Raw genomic sequence first — 13,844 nt, forward strand, 5'->3', positions numbered from 1 at the left:
TTTATTGCATTTCGCACGTACAGGTTTAAAGGTGAGCCGGTGAGAGCTTCAACTTGGTCGGTCCATCGCACTGAAGGCCGCAATCTAACCTGACCTAACCTTTATGTTAACCTTATGTTAACCTTTTCGACGCCGTGACAAATACAAAAGATGTCACTCCGACGCCACGTCACCAAAGTCACAGAATAAATAAAAGTACTAGGTACAGAAGACTCACTCTAACAAAACGCGTCTGTCACGATCAGCACAGATATGGCCGCTAGGTGGCGACAGCGCCACGCGCGGTTTATGGCAAACCCCAAAATTGGGGTCGGACGGATGTACTTTTAGCTAGTTGTAGCAAAGCGACGAAATCACGGAGTGAGCCACGCCTGCCAATGTCAAAACTAAAATTGATCTATGGTGGTCTGTGACGGATTAATCCGTCTTTGGCGTTGAACCGCCGTTCGGATATATCCGTCGTTGGCGTCGAAAAGTTTAAGTTAGCACCCCGGTCTAGCAAACGGCAGGCAAGAAACCCACTTTTCTTCTCATACATACTTACTTCGTAATCCGTAATTATCCATTGGAGACCTAAGTTAGAACGGAAATAGTGTAACTAACACTTTCATTACCAAGGTCTACTATCCTAGCTAGTTGGCAGCGAAAGTGTTAAGTAGTGCTTTCCTGTCCACACTCTCCAAAACTATTTTTATGTTAGAATAAAATGTTATGAGACACACACAAACACACACTCACTTATTGCCACAGTCACAGTACGCTCAATAAAAGTATTGAATTCTTACATGACATGCAAAATATAAATTAAAATTACTAAACAACATAAACAGGAATTGATTGAATTCTTTATTAGGGTTCCGTAACTTAAAAGGAAAAAACGGAACCCTTATAGGTTCACTCGTGCGTCTGTTTGTCTGTCTGTCACAGCCTATTTTCTCGGAAACTATATACTGGACCAATTAAGTTGAAATTTGGTACACATATATGTAAATTAGTGACACAAAGATGGACATGTAACGTAAACAAATTAATTTTAAACATGGGCGGCCACTTTGTAGGGTAAATGAGAAAGTAATTTTTTTTTTGTATCGTGTTATACTTATACCTTTTGAGTCTCAAGTACTGAAATAATGTAGATTTTAACTTTGCGATGTCTATAGGAAAGACTCAAACGAGTTTGCTATAAAATGTCATACCCTGGTATCTTTCTACGATCTCGTTTCTCCTATACCGTCGATAAAATGTATAAATGACTTGAAATTTTGATATATATCTGAAACCCGTTCTATAATTATATAATTGTATAACGGACTTATATGTGATGGCCGGTGCATAATGTGACATTTTCTGAGAAGTAAATTGCTGGGGACTAGTTTATGCGAGAAGCAGCCAACATAGAAGGCTTTTTAATGATATTGAAATCGCGAATATTTTCAACATCCCTGGATGGACGTTGTTCGGGCCGATATAGTTTGATGTCCTAATTTCACCAAAGATGGCGCTGTTACAAACACAAAAACCCACAAAAGTCTGCCCTTAATTTTTGATTTTATTAAAATGAAGTCACTTATTTAACTGACTATCCTTAGAGCCAGGATGAAAAACAACATATGGACAAAAATAGCAACATATTGGAATCCAAAAATTGGTAAAAGAAAAAAGAGCAAACCAAAAGCAAGATGGGAAAAAGACCTACGTCAAATTGTGTCAACCCTAATAATTGCTCGGAGCAATGCTGAGCCGAAAGGAGCAGAGTTTGCGAAGAGTTTCGCACCCCTGCTACTACTGAGCCGTACCGTAACACAATTTTAAAACGTGGTGCAACGCATTTCATAGAGTCAGGAAAATCGTAAACATGAATATTTTTATTACAAAACCGTGGGTGTCGTGTTATGGTGTTTTAATTATGGACTTCGAAATGTTTCGGTAAGTCACGACTGTTGTGAGTAACTGTCAGTAGTTTTCTGCTGGTCAAAGCGTAAAATACACAAGAGTTTTTATCCCTCCCTATACTGTGATTCCGCTAAGCTGTACCTTTGCTTTTTAGTCAAGCTAGTACTATAGTTTTAAAACCTAATTTTTAATCATGACTATCTTACACTATTCAAAGACCATACGCAGTTTAAGCAGAAATCCGTTGATAACAACACCATACCAGGCAAAAGGAATGAAAACAATTCAAGCACCAAAAATACTGTTTGAGAAATTGGATACCACTGGCGTTGTAACATTCAATCGACCAAAACTCAACCTTATAGGCTACAGTGTCGCGGCGCAGTTGTATCCCATCCTTCAAGCCTGGGAGAAGACCTGCTCAAGAGTGATCTTCAAAGGTGCTGGTGAGAACTTCAGCGCTGGAGGGGACATCAAATGGCTTCTCTCTTCTGACCGCGACCCCACTAAATACTCTTGGATATCCGCAGAATGCAACAATGTATATCTAGTATCCCAAAACAGGATTCCTTACGTAGCGTTCATGGATGGTGCAGTGATGGGCTCCGGTTTCTCGTTAATTGCAAATGGCAGGTACAAAATCGCCACGGAGCGTACTGTAGTTGCCATGCCCGAAGCTCATATTGGTTGGAGCTCCGGCATGCCACATTTATTACCAAAACTGAATAATCATTTAGGATTCTACATGGCGTTGACTGGCAAACGCTTGAAGAGTAAAGACGTAATATTGTCTGGCATAGCTACTCACTTTATTCCAAGCTCCCGCTTAGGAGAGCTTGAGCTTGAGCTGATTCACTGTAAAGCTGAGGATATAGATACTCATTTGAATGCATTCAGCGAGCCGCCGGGAGAATTCTCCTTAACTCCTCTCTTAAAAGATATAGACCACTGTTTCTCTGCTGATACCGTTGAAGAAGTCATCGAAAGACTTACAGATGTGGACAGTGAATGGTCTAAAGAGACGTTGGAGGTGATGGCTCCGTTATGCCCAACCATGCTTAAGGTCTGCCTTCGGGAGCTGCAACTTGGGAAGACCCTTGATCTGAAGGAGGGTCTCCGGATGGCGCACCGCGTTTTGTCTCGATGTATAGGTAGCTACAACGCACAGGAGGGGCTCAGGTCAGCCCTGGTGGGCGGAACTGATCGTCCGAACTGGCAGCCAGGAACACTAGCTGAGGTGACAGATGCTATGGTGGACAAGTATTTTGAACCTCTACCGGATGCAGAAGAACTCAGGTTTTTCGACGGTAAAAATTAAAAAGATTTGAGGCCGCGAGGAGGTCCGAGCAGCAGTTGTCTCTTTAGTACTCTGTATAGTTTATAACAAATAATAAATCGCAGATATATATTTCATACATACCTACATTGACTAGCGCTGCAATGGTCGTTCATTACTGTAGGTTTAGACGTTCTGACGGAAGAACAGCGAAGATGCGATTTCCGCAGTATTTATGCTGATTCAGCGCCTATTCTTTACCACAACCACATGACCCTCTACTAATGTAAAATATGTACATGGCCATTTTTGTTTCGCAGGGGATCATGAGCCATTATTCCCAGTACCTGTTCGAGGTGATCATGTTTGTGCGAGATAATATAAATATGTATGAACAAACGAGAGCGCCCGAAATACAATCTCGCCGGCCACCCCGATTATCCGATCTCGCATCAGACGGCATTAGCGACAAAGAACCCACGCGTAATAGGACCAAAGTTCTATGAGCATCTACCCGCTGATTTAAAATTCGAAACATCGGACGAAACATTTAGGCGCAAACTCAGAAACCTTTTATTGAATAACCCTATGTACTCCGTTAAGGAATTTTTCGATCGTAGTTTTGCATAATTTTAAATTTTATTGCTTTATTACAACTGACATATTTCTGTTATTAAATATTTTTATGCTAATCACTCATCATGACGAAAAATTGACATATATTTCTTGTGAATTCTACCCTGACGATCCTTTTTGGGAGATAAAATATTAAATTATATAATTGTTTATGGAATTCTTGCATGTTAGTTTTTAGTGTTTGACGATTGTGATGTAAATTCTTATAATTTTGGCTTAGGCAAAGTTGTACTGTAATTTATTTCACGAAATAAATAATCTAATCTAATCTAATCTAATCATTACTGCTATTAGTATCAAATTGTACGAGTATGTTGCCTTTTCTCTTTTTTGCCTCCAGTCAACTTTCTTTTTGTCTCTTGTTATTGTTTGTGTCAGGAAGCATGTCAGTTGTTGCTGAATAAAGATTTAGTCTATCTTTCTATCTATCAGAGCATTTCTTTTTTTTACCATTTTTATATATTGTGACCTTTTTGGCCACTTTTGCGTTATTTCTAGTCAGGATCGCGAACCCTTTTCATCCTTATAGTAGAAAAAATGTATCCTAAAATTTCCATATATTTCTCAACCTTTCCATATATTTTCAAAGTGTATGGGGAAATGGTAACACAATACGAAAAAAAACTCTGGGACATTTTTTATCCCATTAGGATCGAAAGAGCTCGTGATTCTGAGTAGAAATAGCACAAAAGTGGCAAAAAGGTCACAATATATAAAAATGGCAAAAAATAAAAAACATCATCATCATAGCAACATGTTTTTCAAATAAGTTAGTAACTTCTTAGCTTGACTTTTCTATTATTTTATCATACCAGTTGTACACAACAAAGGTAAGGAAAAGTGCTCATCTCGCATAAACCCGTCCAACTTTCGATCGGCCGCGCACCGAGCTATTCTGCTTACGAGCACACACATGCTTGCACATCACTTACACACGTTACACACAAGAATGTGAAAGTGTGTGATTGGTGCCGATTCAATATTTACCCTATACTTCCTATTTTAAGTATAAAATAAATAAATAAATAAATATTATAGGATATTTTTACACAAATTGCCCTAAGCCCCATGGTACGATAATGAATTAATGATCGTAAGTTTGGAATTAGCATAGACGGGCTGATAGAGTGATAGGTACCTATAGTTGGTCAAACCAATTTGTCAGTCGGTAAGAACCAGGGAAGAATATGGGCAGGGGGGTATGTCAGGGGGAAGGCGGCTATTAGAGAGGAGTGGCGACGTGTTGTGAAGCTTGCCACCAACACCTGAAGTGATGACCACGACCACTCTGTCAAGAGTGATACCGACTGTATCACTGTATCACTGTATCAGTATGATTATCTCTGTCTATGATTGAAATGAGACAGCCCTTTGACAAACTATAAGTAAAAATAATATTCACCCTCTATTGTAATTAGATGAATCCCTTTCCGATATTAAAAAAAACCGGGCAAGTGCGAGTCGGACTCGCGCACGAAGGGTTCCGTACCATAATGCAAAAAAAAAACGAAAAAAAAAAAGCAAAAAAAAACGGTCACCCATCCAAGTACTGACCACTCCCGACGTTGCTTAACTTTGGTCAAAAATCACGTTTGTTGTATGGGAGCCCCATTTAAATCTTTATTTTATTCTGTTTTTAGTATTTGTTGTTATAGCGGCAACAGAAATACATCATCTGTGAAAATTTCAACTGTCTAATAGCTATCACGGTTCGTGAGATACAGCCTGGTGACAGATGGACGGACGGACGGACGGACAGCAAAGTCTTAGTAATAGGGTCCCGTTTAACCCTTTGGGTACGGAACCCTAAAAATGAGGCGAGCGAAACTTTCAATCCTCTTTCTTTTTAATTTGCCACCCATTTGTAATTGATAAGGTCAGGCTAAATTAGTATATTATTTTCGCTTTCTTAGATAGGTATATACTTACTGTAATAATTAACCAGATTGTTTTAAGCCCTCACGGCCACACGCATTTGAAATTACCTCTTAAAGGGCGCTCGGGGCTGTTAATGGTCAAGTTTCACTTAAAATTGCCTTAAATACCCCATTAACAGCCAGTGAAAGTGCTTAACTAAACATTTATATCATAAATGAAACGGTTAATGCAATAATAAACTTTCTTTACTTATATTTATATTATTTACCCCGGGCAATGCTAAACTGGTCTGTGTCTGGCCACCTACATGTCTGGCCATAATTTATCTTCCTAGTTTGTCTATGACTCGTTTTTAGGGTTTCGTACCCGAAGGGTAAAACGGGACCCTATTACTAAGACTCCGCTGTCCTTCCGTCCGTCTTTCACCAGGCTATATTTCACGAACCGTGATAGACAGCTGAAATTTTCACAGATGATGTATTTCTGTTGGCGCTATAACAATAAATACTAATAATTTTTAAGAAAAAAAAACCGACTTCCATGGGGGCCGATGAAAGATTATTGTAGATGGTACACTATGTAGAAAAGGAGGTAAAACCACCCACTTTTCTAGCTCAATAGTGGGACCGGATTTTTGCACTATAAGTTTTGATAATTCTAAAGTTGAAAAAGTGATACTTATCTGATATGGGACATATTTTTAAGCATATTTGCAATATATGATGAAAAGTTAGAACGAGCGTTAGATATAAATTAGGTATTTATATATTTTTAGTAATGATTTTTTAATATTGAATTAAAGTGCAATGTTTAAGTTCCATTGTTTATAATATGTATGACGCTTTATAATGTAAAATTATTAGAAATTTTTTTAACGTGCTTCTTTATCAAACTACAATTAGCTTATTATTTTGTCGATATTGAATTAAAGTTTAATAAATCCACAACAACATATCTCATTTTTTAAGTTAATAGGCAAGCTAAAAAGCTAGAAGAATAAGATATATGCTCTAGAATTAATATGCGTTTTTTGTCCTATAAGATCTAATATTGAATTAGAGTCTGTAAAAATAAGTCTATTACTATAAAATAATATACGCAGCCATATTATGGAAAGTAAGAAATTTCTGCGTGTAGCTTGCATTGTAATAGTAAAATCTAGTTAAAAAGGCGCGAAATTCATACACACGCCGCGCTGGTCCGTCAGTCGCCGGCGCGGCGCTCGAGAGCCTATCATAGCCTACCTATACTTCGCCCCTCGCCCCACCTCCCGCTCAGTAACACTGTCTGTCTTTTCTTATCATTCATTTGTTTGTTTACCGTGCACATGTATAAATTAGATGCGGACATTACGTGAAATTAAAATATCTTATTACGTAAAAATACCTACAGCTGGTCAATCAGATCTTGGCAGTAGAAAGAGGCGGCAAATTTGAAAAATGTAGGCGCGAAGGGATATCGTCCCATAGAAAATTTGTGTTTCGCGCCTTTTTTTAGTGACAAGATTTGCTTGACCAGCTATATTTCATTATCTTGACTAATATTGTAATAAAAATGTACAAGATATTCACAACTATTTTTTACTATACATAGTTTGTAAAAACAAAGTCTCATTTCAAACATAGACAGAGAGAATCATCATACTATCTTTGACTTACACTAGTACTAGCACCCAAAAGAAAAGGATGAATATAGTTTTTTGTTTTTATTTACTGACAAATGGTTTGACCAACTATACCTATTTCTGGTTCCTATTGTCATGTCCTGTCCTATTCAAGGTCAATATCATAATATGTATATTATAAACCAACTGCTCAATATTACACGGTATACATCCTGAATATACAATAAGGTAAGTGAGGCCACTTACCTTATTGTATATTCCGTGTGGGCCGTATATGCCTATATACAGCCCACCTTAAATTAAAATGGTTTTTTTTAATAAACAGGATATGAAGTATGAAAAACTCACTCAAATAGGTTTCTCATTTATTTAAGTTTCTTCATTATACCAAAATAGTTATAAAAATATTACGATACTCTTGGAAAATATACCTTAAAAGTCCTATTATGGGCCTTATTGAACACTAGCAGTGTATTACTTAATCCCGCAAAAAATAATCATTTTGACAGTAGGTAATAACAGATTTTATTGTTTTTAACTTAAGAGTTATACATATACAAATAACAATATTTGATACTTCATAACAGGAGGATTTATTTATAATAAGTGAAAATAATTATTTTGGGCCTTAATAACTAAAGATATAAAAATTGTCTAGTTTACGCGAAAATAGTAGGTAACTAAACATAAATCTTTATTAGTTATAGTAGTATCATCTTTTAACATCTGGGGGCACGGCAGTGCCCCTGCCAAGACGAGCAAAGCGCAAGGGCACTATCTACCTTTTCTCGAAGCGCTTCGTCGTTTTTTGGAACCCTCATAACTTGGGGTTGGATTATACCAGATAAACAAAGTTCTCGGACTTATTAAGCATATCAATTGCATAGCTCTTATACTTTAGATTTTATTCATATCTAAAAACTTCGATTTCGTCACTGACTCACTCACTTGATGATCATCAATACCGGGTACTTCCTGAAGTCCTCTAAGAAGCTGAAATTTGGTATGTAAGATAGTTTTAGTACACAAACAACAAATAAATTCAAAAAAATTTTATCCCTAAGGGGATGAAGATGGGGTTTAATTTTGTATGGGGAATCAATAATCGCTGAACCGATTTAGTTGAAATTTGGTATGTAGATAGGTATTGTTATGGGGAAGGATATAGAATAGATTTCAACCTCAAAGTTTACCCTTACGGGGTGAAGGCAGATTTTAACTCCAAAGTTTACCCTTACGGGGTGAAGGGTTTATATGGGGAATCAGTAAGAAGTACATTGTGTAACAGATGCCCCCAGATACTTATTTCAGGATTTTTAATAGTAAATCACCCCCAACCCTTTAAATTAGGGCATGGAAGATTGTCATAAGCAACTTACAAAAAGAAGTGAAATCCCACCAAAAACATTTTGATGTAAAATGTTGCCCAAACGAAACCATAAGGCTCGCACTGTCAAAAAGTTATCAGATCTCTTGCCAAGCTTCTAACTCTACAAGCCCTCTAACTTTACTAGCCCTACACCAAAAGTATGTGGCTTGGCCGTTTCATTTCTACAAGAACTACTGTAAGTATAATACAAAAACCGCCCAAATGCGAATCGGACTCGCGTTCCAAGGGTTCCGTACATTACACAATTTTAACAATATATATTTTTTTTAGAGAAAAGTGAGTAAAATGTCTTTAAAAAACCCGTAGGGATCGGAAAACTAGGTACTTAAGTCCGACTCACGCTTGACTGCACATTTCTAATAGGTTTTTCTGGCATCTATAGGAAAAGAGCTAATATGTGTATTTTTTTCATAATTGTAGACCCAGTAGTTTCGGAGATAAGGGGGGGGCGGGGAATGGTCATTTTTTGCGTATTTTCTTAAATAACTTCTAAACTATTTATTTTAAAATTATGAAAAAATATATCTGAGGTTCTCACAATGAGCCCCTTAATTTGATATATAACAAGATATAGTGTTTTTTTCTTCTATTTATCATTCATCTCAAAAGTGACCCCTTTATTTGTGACGTCCCACGGTCAAAGGTACCTTATGGTGGGTATGGAGTTATGCATACCCCAGTAATCTACAATAAATAAGCTATCGATAATACAAAAGAGATATGATTTTTTGAAAATAATGTTGTGAAATGAGCAACTTTACGATACAGAAGTTTTAAGTTTAGCTGCCTAAAAAACTATGTTCCTGAAGTAAGTTACATAGTTGACTACAAATAATAATACCTTATATATCTGAGATTTAAAAAATGTTGCGACTTGTTCTGTAATGCAAATAGAAACCTTTGATATCGACTGATTTATGTGTATACTAACCAGTCTCTTGAAAATAAAGTTTTATTACATTTTCACGATTTATTGCAATGAGCTCTCTAGATTTAAATTTTATCTATTAGAAAACGACACTGAGAGACAGTTTAAGCAAAAAACAATACCGATTTAGAGGTGAAAATGTATTTTCTGACTTTTTCATATAAAATCAGATAATTGAATATTTTTACTTTTAATGTAACACACAATCAATTTTTCTGAGCACATAATATGAAAGAAATTCTGTCATTCAAATGAAATAAATCCTAAAACCCCAACTAAATACTATATTTAACCCCTTATGCCACTTTAAACTTACATAACAATAACAGTATTTGCTCCATACATTTACGAAAAGGTACCTTATGGAAATAAATCTAATAATACATCACTACAAAACATCAATCACATTGAAGCTTTTATCTTTTATGAATAGAAAATATTAATTTACATTAAACTGCCACAAATTTAATTGGTTCTTCGTCATAATAATCTTAAAAAAGACCAATAATTTGTATGTAATGAAAAGGTACCTTGTGGTTAAGTTACATGATGAGGCATGATGATGATGGAACAGTTAGGATAAACTAATAATATTTTGGGGTAAAGATATTATAAATCGTCTATTTCTTATCAATAATATATTTTGGTTGCCATTGAAGACAAGCGGCATTGAGGTTCAATGACCTTAGATATTCCATAAGGTAATGCGTCGGGTATTGGCATTTTTCAGCAAACCAATGGCTGATTTATTGCATGCGACCAAACCAAATGAAGATTATTCTAGTTAAGAAAGACTTGACGAGAGTAACTTTAGTATAATAGCAGGCTACTTGGATTTATAATGTCGGTCGATGTACGGTTATAATATTTGCTAGGCGCCCCAACCAGAACTGAAATTATCAAATTAGTTTTGCAGAATGCTAATACAGTTCTCTACCAAACTTCTTTTCCCGTATTGACTAGTTTTTTTTGGAAATTTTCAACCTTTTTTCCATAAGGTACCTTTTTACTAAACTCTGAGACGACGTTACTAGGCTTATAACTAACTTATAACAAAAATAAAAACAGGTAAACAAACGTTACGCATTAAGGTTTGAGATCACACAATAAAAAAAAATTGAGCATATTTTCACCTCTTTACAAAACATTTCATAACTCCGAAACTAGAAACCCTCATAAGGTACCTTTTCCCGTGGAACGTCACATTTGAATTTCTATTATTTACTTTACATGTATATTCTTGGGTTATAGACTTACATGTGTATACCAAATTTCAACTTATTGGTGCAGTAGTTACGGAGCAAATAGGCTGTGACAGACAGACAGCCAGACACACGAGTGATCCTATAAGGGTTCAGTATTTTTCCTTTTGAGGTACGGAACCCTAAAAATAATGAATTTAATAAATTTTTCACCTTATGCCCATGTGGCGGTAGCGAAACAGCCAAGCCACATATTTTGACTAAGGTGTAGAGTTAGTGAAGTTAGGGCTTGTAGAGTTTGAAGCTTGGGTCGACAAGAGATCTGACAACTTTTTGACAGTGCGAGTCTTATGGTTTCGTCTTAGCAACAATTTACATGAAAATGTGTTTGGTGGGATAATTTTTTACAGTATAAATATTTATTCGTAACAAATAAGTATTATATTAACATAATTTTGACAGTACATCTGGTGCTACATTACGACACCGGTGCTATAATAAGCACATTAAAACACTCCCTTTGGCCGTGTGTTAAAATTTGTCACTCGTTGCAAAATATCTATTTTTCGCACTTCTATCGTAAATACCTACCTATGTATTAACAAAAAAAGTCACTTGTAAATAGTTACTGCCTTTAAAAAGTATAAGTGCCGCAATGTTATTAGACTTTTTGATCTATAAACGTCTTTAGGTCAATAAAGCAAGTGATAAATGATTAGAGTTAGACCAAGAAAAGTCTGCAGCAATTTTGACAGCCCACGCAGTGCAAGTGTTATTTATAAGTCATAATTTTATAGAAGTTTCTTCAAATCGACCTTATTAATAAGAGATTAAAAATATTCAAAATTATCTTAAAATATTTTAATCTAATATTTCATCTCATATGTTCAATAAGGCCCGGGACTGGACCTTTTTACCTGCACTGACAGTGGGCCTTCTTAGCAACAAGTACAAATTCAGAATAATTGGGAATAATAGGGAGCAACTGTTATTTTTGAATGCTGGGCCTTGTTACCCGCCGGGCCTGATATGCCTGCACTTCACCTACCTTATTTGTTTTACAAGGGGAAAAGTTGTTGATTAACCGCTCGTGCTAATATTGATACCCAAACAAGCGAAACATTTTTTTTATTAAATAGGAGGCAAACGAGCAGACGGATCACCTGGTGGTTAGCGATTACCGCCGCCCATGGACACCCGCAACACCAGAAGGGTTGCAAGCGCGTTGCCGACCTTTAAGATGGGGGTCTTTTAAGGTTTGAAGGTCGTATCGGACAGTTCATTCCACAGTTTGGCTGTGCGAGGCAGGAAGTACATTCACAAATTCAAACATTCTAAAATTGAAGCACGAGCGTAGCGAGTGGTTCGTAAAATTGAACCTTGAGCGTAGTGAAGGTTTCGAGGGACGAAGGTTAAATAAAATTTTCATCACATCAGCTCGTAAAGGCCCTCTTGATTTTTCGAAACGGATAAGAAAAGTGGCATTTAATTTGATGCAAATTTGGAGTTGTTTCCGTAGGTAAATTGGATCAGTTGGTTGGTAATATTGACTTTAAAATTATAAATATTGAATAACGTTAGTTTGAAATTGATTTTATGATATCTTAAAAAATATATGTCGCTAGTCATTTATAACCTAAAAGCGCCAAATTACGCAAAATTATATTGAAATGACACCTGTGTATTGAATTTGAAGAATACTTTAACAAGGGTAGTTATCTGTATGACAATGCACCTAAAATAATTTTCAAATGTATCTATTATTTCTATACTTAACACGATAACGAATTCTACGTAAACGAAACCGCGGGCAATCCCTAGTACATATAGAAATAAATAAGGGAAGGTAAGTTTCCATTAGTGTACTGTGTAAAATAACTATTTACCATTGATAATAATTTTATAAACGCTTTGCGTATTTTAAGGTCACCGCGCTAACCGCTAGCCCGCGACCGTCGATCGCTGCCTCCTGCCCCGGCGCACAGCGCGGCGCGCGAAAACGCCGCGCGTTTGAAATATAAGCTCGGAATGCATACTTACGTATCAGTATTTAGTGTCGCCGTGATTTTATATTTCTAATCTTTTGTGTGAGAAGTAAGATCTTTATTATGACCGTGTAATATTAACTCTACAGACTTTAATTCAATATTGGCTATACTGCTTAACCAGAAATCAATATCTAGACAAGCACATTGTCTACATTTCTAACTTTTTACATGTATACTAAGTTGATAGGTAATATCGTAATTTTGCAATATCAGCTACTCTAATTCTGTATTTACATAATAATTCGTGTTTTTACGTTCACCAGAAAGCAGCTGTTCCAGATTTCTAAAAACCGAATATTGTGAATAAATTAAAGTGTTATTGAATATGTTAAAGTTTTTTGTAACTTTAATTTTATATTTACATAGTTATTTAGCAAAAATTGAAATATTTAAATATGGCCGAACGCTCCACCTAAAATTTTCTAACTTTTTACATGAACGTTATTTAACATGCTTACAATAACATATCAAAAAAGAAAAAACTTTAATGTTATCAAAACCCATTTTTGTTCCACCGCTGGTCTATTCTACTAGCATTTCGCTTCTGTATAATGGCTCCTCTACAGGATGGGCCAACGCCGGCCACTCCAAGGGACGCAGCCATGCGGTAGAATGAGATAGCAATATCACTTGCTCCCTCTAACGCATAAATGCGTCCCTTGGAGTGGCCGGCGTTGGCCCATCGTGAAGAGGAGCCATGAGGGTCGTAGTTATAGCCTAACCTAACCCACTCCTCAGATACTTAGCAGTTCGGTTCTGTGCGGATCGCAGTTCGAACCTAATCAAACCCACTTTTCAAGTAGCATTTCGTTTCTGTAAGGCTCGCAGTTCTAACCTAACCTAATCCTTGTTCGGTTATGTGAGGATCGCAGTTCAAACCTAACCTAACCCACTTAATGGCGCATGCCGTGCGGTGTACGGGGGTTTGAGCGGGCGGGGCTAGTAAGATTGGCATCATCGTACTTTATA

The 13,844-nt window shown here is 36.5% G+C and overlaps 1 protein-coding gene across 1 annotated transcript in view; it reads left to right on the forward strand.

Moving 5' to 3' along the window:
- LOC134673900 (rhophilin-2-B) overlaps positions 1-13,844 on the forward strand; it is a 181,250-nt gene that overhangs the window by 139,184 nt on the left and 28,222 nt on the right. The gene's annotated exons all lie outside the window — the stretch shown is intronic.

The sequence above is a fragment of the Cydia fagiglandana genome, chromosome 19 (assembly GCF_963556715.1).
Source record: "Cydia fagiglandana chromosome 19, ilCydFagi1.1, whole genome shotgun sequence".
Lineage (NCBI taxonomy): Eukaryota > Metazoa > Arthropoda > Insecta > Lepidoptera > Tortricidae > Cydia > Cydia fagiglandana.